Here is a 16,840-nt window from a genome sequence, read left to right as displayed (position 1 = left end):
GGTACATGAGAAATGTTGAGTTGTTTAATCTTAGGGTAAAAGTTTCTCCAAAATGTTATTTCTGAAATCACAGTCACTAGTTGATCATTTATTTGGCAGAATTGGCTGTTGATGTAGACAGTATTACACACCTTATCAGTGTTTTCCAAGTGAGTATCTGTCTCCATTTGAAAATTCAGGCTGGGCATGGTAGCTCACACCTGTAATCCTCACATTTTTGGGAGGCCGAGGTAAGCAGATCACTTGAGTTCATGAGTTTGAGACTAGCCTGGGTAACATAGTAAAACCCCATCTCTACAAAGAATACAAAAAAATTAGCCAGGTGTGATGGTACGTGCCTGTAGTCCCAGCTACTCAGGAGGCTGAGGTGGGAGGATTGCCTGAGTCCAAGAGTTCAAGGCATGGCAGTGATCATCACTGCACTTCAGCCTGGGTAACAGAGTAAAACCCTGTCTCAAAAGAAAAAAAAATTGATATGATGAATAGTGTACAGAAATCAGATTTCACACTGCCTTAAAAATACTGCCTGTATTTTATTTTCCCATTTAAGGTAATTTACTAAAAGTAAAACATTTTCTTGCTAGATTGTAAGAATAAGTACATAAGGTCCCCAAAGTACTTCCTCTTGTCTTTCTCCTTTTATAGGCCCATAGTCTAGGAGCTGAGAGTGTCATAGAAGCCACTAGCAGTGGGAACTGGCAGTTGAGTTGATTTAGGGGTTGGCCTAAGCCTGGGGAAGTGCGAAATTGGGTTTTGTGCTTATTTTTCACTTGAGGAAGGGAATCTTTTCAGGCCCGGGGCACTGAGAACCTGAAGGTTCTTCCTGAGTGAAGCTTTACACCTTGAGTTGACTCGCATTTGAACTGCCAGCGCAGAGACTTGCTTGCTCAATGTGTGCCTGTTGTTCACGAGGCTTTGATTCCACTCCATGTAATCCGTGGTGACAGTTTATGTCTAGTGTGTGAATGTGTGTGTGATAGTGATGATGGTACACTGATTTTTAGATAATTCCAACACAAAAAGGAAAATCAAGACATACAACAAAAACCGAGGGCAACTGGTTTAAGCCAACATTGACATGACTTTTCAGCTATTCGACTTTCTCATTTTAAAAGAATCACTAACAAATTCCTACTTGGTAGGATTCCTGAAATGATTATATTTAAAGACAAAGAAACACTTAATAGTTTGGGGGACTCTGAAAGGATTATTAAAATTTTCTTTTTTTAACTTTTATTTTAAGTTCAGGAGTACAAGTGCAGGTTTGTTACATAAGTAAACGTGTGTCATGGGGGTTTGTTTTACAGATTATTTCATCACCCAGGTATTAAGCCTAGTATCCATTAGTTATTTTTCCTGATGCTCTTCCACCTCCCATTCTCCACTATCAGAAAGGCCCCAGTGTGTGTGGTTCCCCTCCTGTGTGTCCTTGTGTTCTCATAATTTATCTCTCACTTATAAGTGAGAACATGTAGTATGTGGTTTTCTGTCCCTGTGTTAGTTTGCTAAAGATAATGGCCTTCAGCTCCATCCATGTCCTGCAGAGGATGTGATCTCATTCTTTTTTATGTCTGCATGGTATTCTCAATGAGTTTGCAACTTTGGTAATGGTGAAATACTGATAGATTTGAATTTTTAAAATTTTTTTTTAATTTGGATTCCAACTGTGCCTCAAATGTGTTTCTCCTTATATTGTTCTCATATTCTGATATTAAGTTGTGACTTTATGACTTATGCAGCATGGCACACCAGGGCTCATGCAGGTTGGCAGTCAGGGGTTAGCCAGTTACCTTTGAATCATTTTGATATCTTAGGCAAATCAGTTAACATTTTTATGCCTCACTGGTTTACAAAATGCATGTCGTAATACATGCCCTAACTGTCTCCCAAGTGTATGAGAAGAATCAAATGTGCTAATAGATGAAAGCCCTTTGAAAAGTAAACTTACTACTAACCTTCTACAAAAATAAAATCAGCAATAATTGCAAGCTGTGAGACAGGCAGCAGGGTATTAATAAAAAGAATATTGAGCTGAAAAATCAGTATTCTTTCTCTTTCTCTTTTCTTTTCTCCTTAAAGATTGAGATCTGAAACAAATTGATGAACTATTATCACCTATTAAACACCTCAGCAATTGGTTTCTTCATATTGTTTCCTGTACTATTATATACTACAAAATATTTAATAATTAAAAATTTAAAAGTTAAACATTAGAATGTGATTTACAGTATTATAATTGTTTGGTTTTTGATAAATCACATAATCTTTCTGATTCTTTGCCAGCATGAACATATGGTCTTTATTGTCATTTCTAAAATGTCACATTCAGATTCAAGTGCTTAATAGATAATATGATATAAAATAAAAATGATTAAATATTTATGCTGATTGTAACAGCAATATTTACATGTTTTGAATAAAGAAAACTAGAGGTTTTTTATCATGCCAGCCAAATGAGAAATGAAGTAGGGGACTTGGTCGAACAAGAAGTGGCCACATGCAGTGGTGAGTCCATCAGAATAAAGACATAAGATTCCCAAGGTAATAACAAAAGGCATTAAATTTGATCAAAGTTAATATATATCAGATAACACTAATGCCCCTGGGAAACCAAAGATGTAGTTGGCACTCTCAGTTCTTAAAAGAGCCTGAGAACACACTGAAAATATCAGTTACAAACCAGGACCAGTGGATTTCTCATTCTCTGTGTGGGGGGAGGGGTGTAATTAATGGTCAAATATGCCTATTAAAATAAGCATAGAGGATTCCCCAGCAAGATGGCTGAATAGGAACAGCTCTGGTCTGCAGCTCCCAGTGAGGCTAATGCAGAAGGTGGATGATTTCTGCATTTCCAACTGAGGTACATGGTTCATCTCACTGGGACTGGTTAGACAGTGGGTACAGCCCACAGAGGATGAGCCAAAGCAGGGTGGGGTGTTGCCTCACATGGGAAGTGCAAGGGGCTGGGGAACTCCCTCCCCTAGCCAAGGGAAGCTGTGAAGGACCGTGCCATGAGGGATGGTGCATTCTGGCCAAGACACTACGCTTTTCCCATGGTCTTCACAACCCGCAGACCAGGAGATTCCCTCAGGTGCCTACATCACAAGGGCCCTAAGTTTCAAGCACAAAACTGGGCAACCATTTGGGACAGACACCGAGCTGGCTGCAGGAGTTCTGTTTCATACCTCAGTGGCACCTGGAATGGCAGTGAGACAGAACTGTTCTCTCCCATGGAAAGAGGGCTGAAGCCAGGGAGCCAAGTGGTCTAGCTCAGTGGATCCCACCCCCAGGGAGCCCAGCAAGCTAAGACTCACTGGCTTGAAATCCTCACAGCCAGCACAGCAGTCTGAAGCCAACCTGGGATGCGCAAGCTTGGTGGGGGAAGGGGCATCCACCATTACTGAGGCTTGAGTAGGCAGTTTTGCCCTCACAGTGTAAACAAAGCCATCAGGAAGTTCAAACTGGGCAGAGCCCACCGTAGTGCTGCAAAGCTACGGTAGCCAGACTGCCTCTCTAGATTCCTCCTCTCTGGGAAGGGCATCTCTGAAAGAAAGGCAGCAGCCCCAGTCAGGGGCTTATAGATAAAACTCCCATCTCTCTAGGACAGAGCACCTAGGGGAGGGAGTGGCTGTGGATGCAGCTTCAGCAGACTTAAACATTCCTGTCTGCCAGCTCTGAAGAGAGCAGCAGATCTCCCAGCACAGCGCTCGAGCTCTGGTTAGGGACAGACTGCCTCCTCAAGTGGGTCCCTGATCACTGTGCCTCCTGACAGGGAGACACCCCCCAGTAGGGGTCAATGGACACCTCATACAGAAAAGCTCTGGCTGGCATCAGGCAGGTGCCCCTCTGGAATTAATCTTCCAGAGGAGGGAGCAGGCAGCAGTCTTTGCTATTCTGCAGCCTCTGCTGGTGATATGCAGGCAAACAGTGTCTGGAGTGGGACCCCAGCAAACTCCAGCAGATCTGCAGAAGAGAGGGTCCTAACCGTTAAATGTAAAACTAACAAACAGAAATCAATAGCATCAACATCAACAAAAAGGATGATCACACAAATACTACATCCAAAGGTCACCAACAGCAAAGACCAAAGGTAGAGAAATCCATAACGATGAGGAAAAACCAGTGCAAAAGGCTAAACATTCCAAAAACAAGAACACCTCTTCTCCTCCAAAGGATCACAACTCCTTGCTAGCAAGGAAACAAAACTGGATGGAGAATTAGTTTGATGAATTGACAGAAACAGGCTTCAGAAGGTGAGTAATAACAAACTCCTCTGAGCTAAAGGAGCATGTACTAACGCAATGCAAGGAAGCTAAGAACCTTGATAAAAGGTTAGAAGAATTGCTAACTAGAATAAACCGTTTAGAGAAGAACATAAATGACCTGATGGAGCTGAAAAACACAGCACGGGAACTTCGTGAAGCATATGCAAGTATCAGTAGTTGAAGCGATCAAGTGGAAAAAAGGATATCAGAGATCGGAGGTCAACTTAATGAAATAAAGCATGAAAACAAAATTAGAGAAAAAAGAATGAAAAGGAATGAACAAAGCTTCCAAGAAATATGTGACTGTGGCTGGGTGTGGAGGCTCATGCCTGTACTCCCAGCACTTTGGGAGGCTAAGGCAGGTGGATCATGAGGTCAGGAGTTCGAAACCAGCCTGGCTGTCATGGTGATACCCCATCTCTACTAAAAAAAATACAAAAAATTAGCCAGGCATGGTGGTGCGTGCCTGTAATCCTAGCTACTCAGGAGGCTGAGGCAGGTGAATTGCTTGAACCTGGGAGTTGGAGGTTGCAGTGAGCTGAGATCATGCCGCTGCACTCCAGCATGGGTGACAGTGAGACTCTTTCTCAAAAAGGAAAGAAAGAGAGAAAGAAAGAGAGAAAGAAAGAAAGAAAGAAAGAAAGGACTGTGAGAAGACCAAATATACCTTTGATTGGTGTACCTGAAACTGATGGGGACAATGGAAGCAAGTTAGAAAACACACTTCAGGTTATTATCCAGGAGAACTTCCCCAACCTAGCATGATAGGCCAACATTCAAATTCAGGAAATACACAGAACACCACAAAGATACTCCTTGAGAAGAGCAACAACAAGACACATAATTGGAAGATTCACCAAGGTTGAAATTAAGGAAAAAATGTTAAGGGCAGCCAGAGAGAAAGGTCGGGTTACCCACAAAGGGAAGTCCATCAGGCTAACAGTGGATCTCTCTGCAGAAACCCTACAAGCCAAAAGAGAGTGTGGGCCAATATTCAACATTCTTAAAAAAAAGAATTTTCAACCCAGAATTTCATATCCAGACAAACTAAGCTTCAGAAGCGAAAAAGAAAGAAAATCCTTTACAGACAAGCAAATGCTGAGGAATTTTGTCACCACCAGGCCTGCCTTACTAGAGCTCCTGGAAAAGAGCACTAAATATGGAAAGGAAAAACTGATACCAGCCAATGCAAGAACAAACCAAAATGTAAAGACCATTGAAACTATGAAGAAACTGCATCAACTAAAGGGCAAAATACCCAGCTAGCATCATAATGACAGGATCAAATTCACACATAGCAATATTAACCTTAAATGTGAATGGGCTAAATGCCCCAATTAAAAAGCACAGACTGGCAAATTGGATAGTCAAGACCCATTGGTGTGCTGTATTCAGGAGACCCATCTCACATACAAAGAGAAACATACAGGGCAAGGTGCAGTGGTTCATGCCTGTAATCTCAGAACTTTGGAAGGCTGAGGTGGGCAGATCACAAGGTCAAAAGATCGAGACCATCCTGGCCAACATGATGAAACCCCATCTTTACTAAAAATATAAAAATTAGCTGGGCATGGTGGTGCACGCCTGTATTCCCAGCTACTTGGGAGGCTGAGGCATGAGAATTGCTTGAACACAGGAGGTGGAGGTTGCAATGAGCCGAGATTGTGCCACTGCACTTCAGTCTGGTGACAGAGTGAGACTCAGTCTACAAAAAAGAAAAAAAGATACACACAGGCTCAAAATAAAGGGATGGAGGAAGATTTACCAAGCAAATGGAAATCAAAAAAAGTAGAGGATGCAATCCTAGTCTCTGATAAAACAGACTTTAAACCAACAAAGATTAAAAAAGAAAAGGAAGGGCATTACATAATGGTAAAGGGATCAATGCAACAAGAAGAACTATCTTAAATATATATGCATCCAATACAGGAGCACCCAGATTCATAAAGCAAGTTCTTAGAGACTCACAAAGAGACTTAGACTACCACACAATAATAGTGGGACACTTTAACACCCCACTGTCAATATTAGACAGATCAACGAGACAGAAAATTAATAAGGATATTCAGGACTTGAACTCAGCTGTGGACCAAGTGGACCTAATAGACATCTACAGAACTCTCCACTCCAGATCAACAGAACATACATTCTTCTCAGCACCACACAGCACTTATTCTAAAATTGACCAAATAATAAGAAGTAAAACACTCCTCAGCAAATGCAAAAGAATGGAAATTATGAACAGTCTCTCAGACCATAGTGCAATCAAATTAGAACTCAGGATTAAGAAACTCACTCAGAACCACGCAACTGCATGGAAACAGAACAACCTGCTCCTGATGACTACTGGGTAAATAGTGAAATTAAGGCAGAAATAAAGAAGTTCTTTGAAACCAATGGTAACAAAGATACAATGTACCAGAATCTCTGGGACACAATAAAAGCAGTGTTTAGAGGGAAATTTATGGCACTAAATGCCCAAAGGAGAAAGCGAGAAAGATCTAAAATCGATACCCTAACATCGCAATTAAAAGAACTAGAGAAGCAAGAGCAAACAAATTCAAAAGCTAGCAGAAGACAAGAAATAACTGAGATCAGAGCAGAATGGAAGGTGATAGAGACCAAAAAAACCCTTCAAAAAATCATCGAATCCAGGAATTGTTTTTTTTTAAGATTAACAAAATAGACCACTAGCCAGACTAATAAAGAAGAAAAGAGAGAAGAATCAAATAGACACAATAAAAAATGATAAAGGGGACATCTCCACTGATCCCACAGATATACAAACTACCACCAGAGAACACTATAAACACTTCTATGCAAATGAACTAGAAAATCTAGAAGAAATGGATAAATTCCTGGACACATACACCCTCCTAAGACTAAACCAGGAAGAAGTTGAACCCCTGAATAGACCAATAACAAGATCAGAAATTGAGGCAGTAATTAATAGCCTACCAACCAAAAAAGCCCAGGAACAGACAGATTCGCAGCCAAATTCTACCAGAGGTTGAAAGAGGAGCTGTTACCATTCCTTCTGAAATTTTCCAAACAATAGAAAAAGAGGGACCCCTCCCTAACTCATTTTATGAGGGCAGCATCATGCTGACACCAAAACCTGGCAGAGACACAACAAAAGAAGAAAATTTCAGGCCAATATCCCTGATCAACATCGATGTGAAAATCCACAATAAAATACTGGCAAACGGAATCCAGCAGCACGTCAGAAAGTTTATCCACCACAATTAAGTTGACTTCATCCCTGGGATGCAAGGCTGTTTCAACATATGCAAATCAATAAATGTAATCCATGCTAAAAACACTCAGTAAACTAGGTACTGATGGAACATATCTCAAAATAATAAGAGCTATTTATGACAGACCCATAGCCAACATCATACTGAATGGACAAAAACTAGAAGCATTCCCTTTGAAAACCAGCATAAGACAGGGATGCCCTCTCTCACCACTCCTATTCAACATGGTGTTGGAAGTTCTGGCCAGGGCAATCAGGCAAGAGAAGGAAATAAAGCATATTCAATTAGGAAAAGAGGAAGTCAAATTGTCTCCGTTTGCCAATGACATGATTGTATATTTAGAAAACTCCATTGTCTCAGCCCAAAATCTCCTTAAGCTGATAAGCAACTTCAGCAAATTCTCAGGATACAAAATCAATGTGCAAAAATTACAAGCATTCCTGTACACCAATAATAGGCAGAGAGCCAAATCATGGCAAACTCCCATTCACAATTGCTACAAAGAGAATAAATATCTAGGAATACCACTTAGAAGGGATGTGAACGACCTCTTCAAGGAGAACTACAAATTACAGCTCAAGAAAATAAGAGAGGACACAAACAAATGGAAAAACATTCCATGCTCACAGATAGGAAGAATCAATATCGTGTAAATGGCCATACTTCCCAAAGTAATTTATAGATTCAAGGCTCTTCCCATCAAGTTACCACTGCCTTTCTTCACAGAATTAGAAAAAAACTACTTTAAATTTCATATGAAACAAAAAAGAGCCTGTATAGCCAAGACAACTGTAAGCAAAAAATAACAAAGCTGGAGGCATCACACTACCTGACTCCAAACTATACTACATGGCTACAGTAACCAAAATAGCATGGTACTGGCACCAAAACAGATATATAGACCAATGGAACAGAACAGAGGCCTCAGAAATAACATCACACATCTACAACCAGCTGATCTTTAACACACCTGACACAGACAAGCAATGGGGAAAGTATTCCCTATTTAATAAATGGTGTTGGGATAACTGGCTAGCCATATGCAGGAAACTGAAACTGGACCCCTTCCTTACACCTTATACACGAATTAACCCAAGATGGATTAAAGATTTAAACATAAGACCTAAAACCATAAAAACCCTAGAAGAAATCCTAGGCAATACCATTCAGGACATAGGCATGGCTAAAGACTTCAAGATTAAAACACCAAAAGCAATGGCAACAAAAGCCAAAATTGACAAATGGGATCTAACTGAACTAAAGAGCTTCTGTACAGCAAAAGAAATTATCATCAGAGTAAACAGGCAACCTACAGAATGGGAGAAAATTTTTGCATTCTATCCATCTAACAAAGGGCTAATATCCAGAATCTACAAGGAACTTCAACAAATTTACAAGAAAAAAGCAAACAACCTCATCAGAAAGTGGGTGATGGATATGAATGGACACCTTTCAAAAGAAGACACTTATGTGGCCAATAAACATATGAAAAAAAGCTGATCATCACTGTTCATTAGAGAAATGCAAATCAAAACCGCAATGAGATACCATCTCACGCCAGTTAGAATGGCGATCATTAAAATGTCAGGAAACAACAGATACTGGAGAGGATGCAGAGAAATAGGAACACTTTTACACTGCTAGTGAGAGTGTAAATTAGTTCAACCATTGTAGAAGACAGTGTGGCAATTCCTCAAAGATCTAGAACTAGAAATACCATTTGACCCAGCAATCCCATTACTGGGTATATACCCAAAGGATTATAAATCATTCTACTATAAAGACACATGCACATGTATGTTTATTGCAGCGCTATTCACAATAGCAAAGACTTGGAACCAACCCAAATGCCCATCAATGTTAGACTGGATAAAGAAAATGTGGCACATATACATCATGGAATACTATGCAGCCATAAAACAGAATGAGTTCATGTCCTTTGCAGGGACATGGATGAAGATGGAAACCATCATTCTCAATAAACTAACACAGGAACAGAAAACCAAACACTGCATGTTCTCACTCATAAGTGGGAGCTGAACAATGAGAACACATGGACACAGGGAGAGGAACATCACACACCGGGGCCTTTCAGGGTTTGGGAAGCAAGTGGGGGAATAGTATTAGGAGAAATACCTAATGTAGATGACAGGTTGATGGGTGTAGCAAACCACCATGGCACATGTATACTTATGTAACAAACCTGCATTTTCTGCACATATGTCCCAGAACTTAAAGTATAATTAAAAAAAGATGCTCTAATAAAACAACTATTTAAAATTCAAAAAAAGAAGCATAAATGTGTGTATAAGTGTAGCATGGTCATACAAATCCATGGTCCATTATGTTCAATAATGATGTACATTTATGGCCTCAATTTAAAGCACTCCTCTCACACAGGACCTATTTGTCAACATTTATGAACATTTTCCTGAGTTTCTTTTCTAGGTTAAATCACTGATTTTACCTTTCAGTAGCTGTTTCACTATTATTGTGACTATCTGACTTTAATATAGTGAACAGCAAATCCTTCAAATAAGGGTTTCTGATTTTATATGCACTATTTTAATTATTTTCTGACACAAATATGTGATGTGTATATTCCCATACATATTCCTATCCCAATCTTTACTGTAATGTAACAATAATCATAAAATTTTTTTGTAATATGGTTTGTTGTTAATGCAAGGACTGCATTGTTACCTCATGTTAAAATTGATATCCACTATTTCTCATATTTTAGTGGTTTAAGACAACAGTTATTTTATTCTTGCAATATTGCCAGCAAGATTTTGCACAGGGCTTGGCAAAGCAATTCTTCTTGTCCTGTGGTATTGATGGGGCTTACCAGGGGATGTTGAGCTGGTGCAGCCTCTTCTAGAGGGTCCAGCACAGCAACATTTGCTTGTCAGCAACCCTAACAGGGGATTTGAAAGGGAGGACTCAGGTGGAACTTTTGAGCAAAGCACCTACATGGGACCCCATCAAAGGGTATTCTACTAGTTGGACTTTTTGCATGGCAGTCTTCATGGGTCCCAGGAAGAATATTCTAAGAGTTTTGATTTTGGGTTTTTATTCTTGCTTTTGTGTTTTACCAACAGATTTCTATACTTTCTCTATAATTTTCATGATACATGTATTTTAGATTTTAATTTTCTTTAGCATCTTGACCTTAAGCTTTAGATTCAATTTTTCTAGGTCACTTCAGTTATATTTTCCCTTAATTTGGTGCCTCTTTTTCTCGTCTATGCCAAAGAGTAATATTTTCTAAATAAATGTAAATTTTTCCTGAATCTTCCATTTAAATATGTTCTTGAAATAGCTTCATAAGCAAATATGTCCTTGTACAATTGCTCTATTTGCATTCAATGCCAAAAGTAGGTCTATATTCAACAAGTATTTTTAGGCTTCACCATATTCATAATTGGTCGTGCACTTAGGAGAATTCAAAAGTGATGGAAGAAATGAGCTCTACATTTTTGCAGTTTAAAATCTATTGCAAGAAGTCAGACAAACATGCAAAAAATATAGACATTTACTGTAATAAAGAAAAATGTACAATCTGTTCATCCGTGCTGTAAAATATAAAACCAAATGAATAGCTTGTGTAGCAAGAGGGCAGGTAGGAAATAGTCTTGAGGCAGAGGCCCCTCAGTAAGGTACTGAAGTAATGCTGGCTAGGTGTTTTCAGAGAAGAGGGTGTGGACACTCAGCAAGAAAGCAAAAGGGAAGAAGGGTGTCTGGGTTACAGACAAAAATTACATAACCATGATAAGGATAATATTTCTAGAGGTGGTAAGTAGAACAAATTGCAAAGCAGGAGGTTAAGAAGCTTATACTGCAAGATAAAGATTAAGACTGGGCATGATGGCTCACATCCGTAATCCCAGCACTTTGGGAGGCTGAGCTGGGCAGATGATTTGAGGTCAAGAGTTCAAGACCAGCCTGAGCAACATGGTGAAATGCTGTCTCTACCAAAAATACAAAAAAATTAGCCGGTGTGGTGGTGCACGCCTGTAGTCCCAGCTACTTGGTAGGATGAGGCAGGAGAATCGCTTGAACCCAGGAAGTGGAGGCCACAGTGAGCCAAGATTGCACCACTCCACTGCAGTCTGGGCAACAGAAAGGGACTCTACCTCAAAAAAATAAAATAAAATAAAATAAATAAATAAATAGCTAAATAAATACAGTCCAAGTGTGTCTTATTTCATGTGAATTGAAGTCATTTGTTATATATTTTTCCAACCATCTTTACCTCAAGGAATAAAATCACATCTAAAATATATATATATACACACACATATATATAGTGCATACATACACATACACTCATGTGTATGTATGTGTGTGTATACAATAGTGTATATATACACACATGCATGTGTGTACACAATATATATAATTGTGTATATATATATATATTTTTTTAGAAGATAGATAGATGCATCCCAAAGGACCTGGCTTAGGGACTTCTGCTCCAAGACTAATTCCTGCCTGCCCTCTTGCTATACAAACTATTTGGTTTTGTATTTTACAGAACTGATCCATAGATTGTACATTTTTCTTTATTACTTTTGTATATAGTAGACAAAAGCAAGAATAAAAACCCATAACTTCTATTATGCTTTGCATATTTGCCTGACTTCTTGCAATAGATTATATCTAGCTCATTAATATGTATACACAATATATGTATAAATTATATATATGTGTATGTATATACATAAAATTAACTCAGTTACAGGCAAAGGTGCACTTTTTAGTCATATATATATGCATATATATACTTTAGATGTGATGTGTTAAAACTTAAAAGACTCAAAAGTTTGCTTTTGCCTGGGCTGAGTTAATATTATTACATGAGTGTTAACTTCCTGGTGTTGATAGTGTCATTTAGTAGGAAAGGAATTATAACTGGAGGAAGTTGGGTAAAAGGTAAGTAGAAACCCTCTGTATTATTTATGTGGCTTATTGTGAGTCTTAAACTACTTTTTAAAGTTATATTTAAAAATAAGAAAGTTTGCCTTTTTCCTGAATGTGAATGTAGGTAACCAAAGTACCTTAGAAAGAAAAAAAAAACAAAGATTATTTACTTGATGATAGGTCCTAATGGAAGATAATTTAAGTGAAAAGCATCCTTTAACTTGAGAAAGGAATTATGGTTTATAAACAGAGCTTCATTCAGGCTAAATAATTTTCTAAAGAATAGTCTAAAAAATCTATATTCATTTTCAAAAAGCATTCCAATTCTATGCACACATTCAATTAGGTCATGGCAATATTTTACCAATATGATAAAAACAAAGGATATTTTTATATATGTTTATAATTATTATATTCTCTTTTCCAATATTTTATATAGTAACTAATATCCCCTGCTCCTATGTTATCTGGTATCTAAAAGCTATATGGAAGTATTTAGGAAATGGAATGAGCTTCATGATATCATTTTGATGATTGTATAACTTCATTTCTGTTGTTAGGAAACATGCTGATTTCTGATTTCTTGGGCACTTTTTTGTTTGCTTACTGACAGAGTAACCAATCTTACTGCATTTTAAATTTAGAAAATAAAATTTGATTTTTAGCAAAGGTGACATATTTATGAGTTGTTTATTTGTTTTCTACTTAAGTTGGCATTTTTAAAGTCCTAAAATAATCACTTGGACTTTAAGAATTTAACCAAAGCAAACAAACAACCCCATCAACAAGTGGGCGAAGGATATGAACAGACACTTCTCAAAAGAAGATATTTTTGCAGCCAAAAGACACATGAAAAAATGCTCATCATCACTGGCCATCAGAGAAATGCAAATCAAAACCACAATGAGATACCATCTCACACCAGTTAGAATGGCGATCATGAAAAAGTCAGGAAACAACAGATGCTGGAGAGGATGTGGAGAAATAGGAACACTTTTATAGTGTTGGTGGGACTCTAAACTAGTTCAACCATTGTGGAAGTCAGTGTGGTGATTCCTCAGGGATCTAGAACTAGAAATACCATTTGACCCAGCCATCCCATTACTGGGTATATACCCAAAGGATTATAAATCATGCTGCTATAAAGACACATGCACATGTATGTTTATTGCGGCACTATTCACGATAGCAAAGACTTGGAACCAACCCAAATGTCCACCAGTGATAGACTGGATTAAGAAAATGTGGCACATATACACCATGGAATACTATGCAGCCATAAAAAATGATGAGTTCATGTCCTTTGTAGGGACATAGATGAAGCTGGAAACCATCATTCTCAGCAAACTATCGCAAGGACAAACAACCAAACACCGCATATTCTCACTCATAGGTGGGAATTGAACAATGAGAACACTTGGACACAGGAAGGGGAACATCACACACTGGGGCCTGTTGTGGGGTGGGGGAAGTGGGGAGGGATAGCATTAGGAGGTATACCTAATGTTAAATGACAAGTTACTGGGTGCAGCACACCAACATGGCACACGTATACATATGTAACAAACATGCACGTTGTGCACATGTGCCCTAAAACTTAAAGTATAATAAAAAAAAAAATTTTAAAAAGTAAATAAAAATAAAAATGCAAAAAAAAAAAAAAAGAATTAGACCACCCTTGTAAGTGGCTATTAAATGGGCTGTTTGCCTAAAATTCCTATCGTCTTTGCATCTCACAGCAACTTTTATCTTCAAAACTGCTAGTGTTTTACAAATCTTTATTTCATTATCCGCTATCCTCAAAGCTCTCCTGAAGGATAAGAAAACGGTTTTCTCCTCAATCTTTCTTCATTTCTCAACTGAAAAAGTTAGGACACAAAAATAAGAAATGACTTTCTCAGAACGATTCTCATTTTCTGCAAAAACAGGTTATTATGGTAGCATTATGACTCTATTAGTCTATTCAAAAGAGGAGAAAAAGCATGTAATGCTTGTTATATATCTTCTAACTAGAGACCAAACATCATAAAATAGTTTTCCAAGGGAAGAATACATGCTTACCTCAAATATGTTGTGAGGCTGATTCCAGACGACCATGATAAAGCAAATATGCAATAAAGCAAGTCACACAATGTTTTTGGTTTCTCAGAACATATAAAAGTTATGTTTATACTATACTATAGTCTAATAAGTATGCAATAGCATTATGTCTAAAATAACAATTTACATATCTTCATTTAAAAGTGCTTTCTTGCTAAAAAGGGCTAATCAGCTGAGCCTTCAAAGAAACTCCTTCCTCGATGGTGATGGCTGCTGACTGATCAGAGTGGGAATTGCTGTAAGTTCGGTGCTGTGGTAATTGTTAAAATGAGTCAACAATGCAGTTTGCCACATTAGGTGACTCTTCTTTTCCTGAAAGATTTCTCTGTAGCATGTGATCCTGTCTGAAAGCATTTTCCCCATAGTAGACCTTCTTTCAAAACCAGAGTCAGTCCTCTCAAACCCTGTCATTGCTTTATCAATTAAGTTTATGGAATATTCTAAATACATTGTTTTCATTTCAACAATGTTCATGACATCTTCACCAGGAGCAAATTCCATCTCAGAAAACAATTTTCTTTGCTAATCCATAAGAATCAACTCCTCATCTGTTCAAATTTATCAGGTTACAGCAAACTAGACACATCTTCAGGCTCCACTTCTGCTTCACGTTCTCTTGCTATTTCACCATGTCTGTAGTTACCTCCTTCACTGAAGTCGTGAATCCCTCAAAATTATCCATGAGTCTTGAAATCAACTTCTTTCAAACTCCTGTTAATGTTGATATTTTGGCTTCATCCCATGAATCACAAGTGTTCTTAATGGCATCTAAAATGATGAAAACTTTCTATAAGGTTTCCAATGTGCTTTGTCCACATCCATGAAACAAATCACTATGTATGACAGTTATAGCCTTGTGGAATATATTTCTTAAAAAATAAAATTAAAAATTAATCTTTGATTCATGGACTGCAGAAGGTATGTTGTGTTAGCAGGTATGAAAACCACATTGATTTCCTAATACATTTCCATCAGGCCATCATGGCTTTTGGGTGATTTGGTGCATTGTCAATGAGCAGTAATACTTTGAAAATAATCTTTTTTTTTTTCCAGGGCAGTAGGTCCCAACAGTGGGCTTAAAATATTCAGTAAATAATGCTGCAAACAGAAGTGCTGTCACTGTGCTTTGTTGTTTCTAGAACTTAAGTTCGGTAGATTGAACACAATTTCTAAAGACCTTAATATGATTGGAAGGGTAAATGAGAAATGGCTTCAATTTAAAGTCACCAGCTGTATTAGCTCCTAATAAGAAAGTCAGTCTGGACTTTGAAGCTTTGAAGCCAGGCATTGAGTTTTCCTCTCTAACTCTGAAAATCCTAGCTGGCAACTGCTTCCAATAGAAGGCTGGTTTATTGACAAGGAAAATTTGTTATTTGGTATAGCCATTTTCATCAGTGATCTTAGCTGGATCTTCTGGGTAACTTGTTGCAGCTTCTACATTATCATTTGCCAGTTTACCTTACATTTTATGTTATAAGGTTGACTTCTTTCCTTAAACTTCATGAACCAACCTCTGCTAGATTCAAACTTTTCCTCTGCAGCTTTCCCATCTCTCTCAGCCTTCATAGATTAAGAGAATTAGGGCCTTGTTCTAGACTAGGTTTTGTCTTATGGGAAGTTTGTGGCTTTCCTTAATCTTTTATTAAGATCACTCAAACTTTCTCCATATCAGCAATAAGGCTGTTTTGCTTTCTTATAGGTCATGTGTTCACTGGAGATCAGTTTCAATTTCCTTTAAGAACTTTTCTTTTCCTTTCAAAACTTGGGTAACTGTTTGGTACAAGAGGCCTAGTTTTTGGCCTGTTGTAGCTTTCAACATGCCTTCCTCACGAAGCTTACTTATTTCTAGCTTTTGATTTAAAGTGAGATGTGAGACTCTTCTTTTTACTCAAACACTTGAACTAGATAGAATTGGAGCCTGAAGTGGGCCATTGTAAGGTTACTAATTGGCCTAATTTCAATATTGTTGTGTCTCAGGAAATAGAGAGGCCAGAGGAAAGGGAGGGAGGCAGAGAACTGCAGGTCATTGGAGCAGTCAGAACACCCACAACATTTACCAATTAAGTTTTCCATCTTATATGTGCATGGTGTGTGGTGCCCCAAAACAATTAAAAAGTAACATCAAAGATCACTGATCACAGACAACCACAACAGATATAATTTAAAAGTTTGAAATATTACAAGAATTACCAAAATTTGACACAGAGACACAAAGTGAATATATGCTGTTTTTAAAAAAAAAAAAACAAAAAAAAAACTGTACCAAAATATTTGCTCAACACAAAATTGCCATGT

This window comes from Pongo pygmaeus, chromosome 7 (genome assembly GCF_028885625.2).
Source record: "Pongo pygmaeus isolate AG05252 chromosome 7, NHGRI_mPonPyg2-v2.0_pri, whole genome shotgun sequence".
Taxonomy (NCBI): Eukaryota; Metazoa; Chordata; class Mammalia; order Primates; family Hominidae; genus Pongo; species Pongo pygmaeus.
This window is presented reverse-complemented; position numbering follows the sequence as displayed.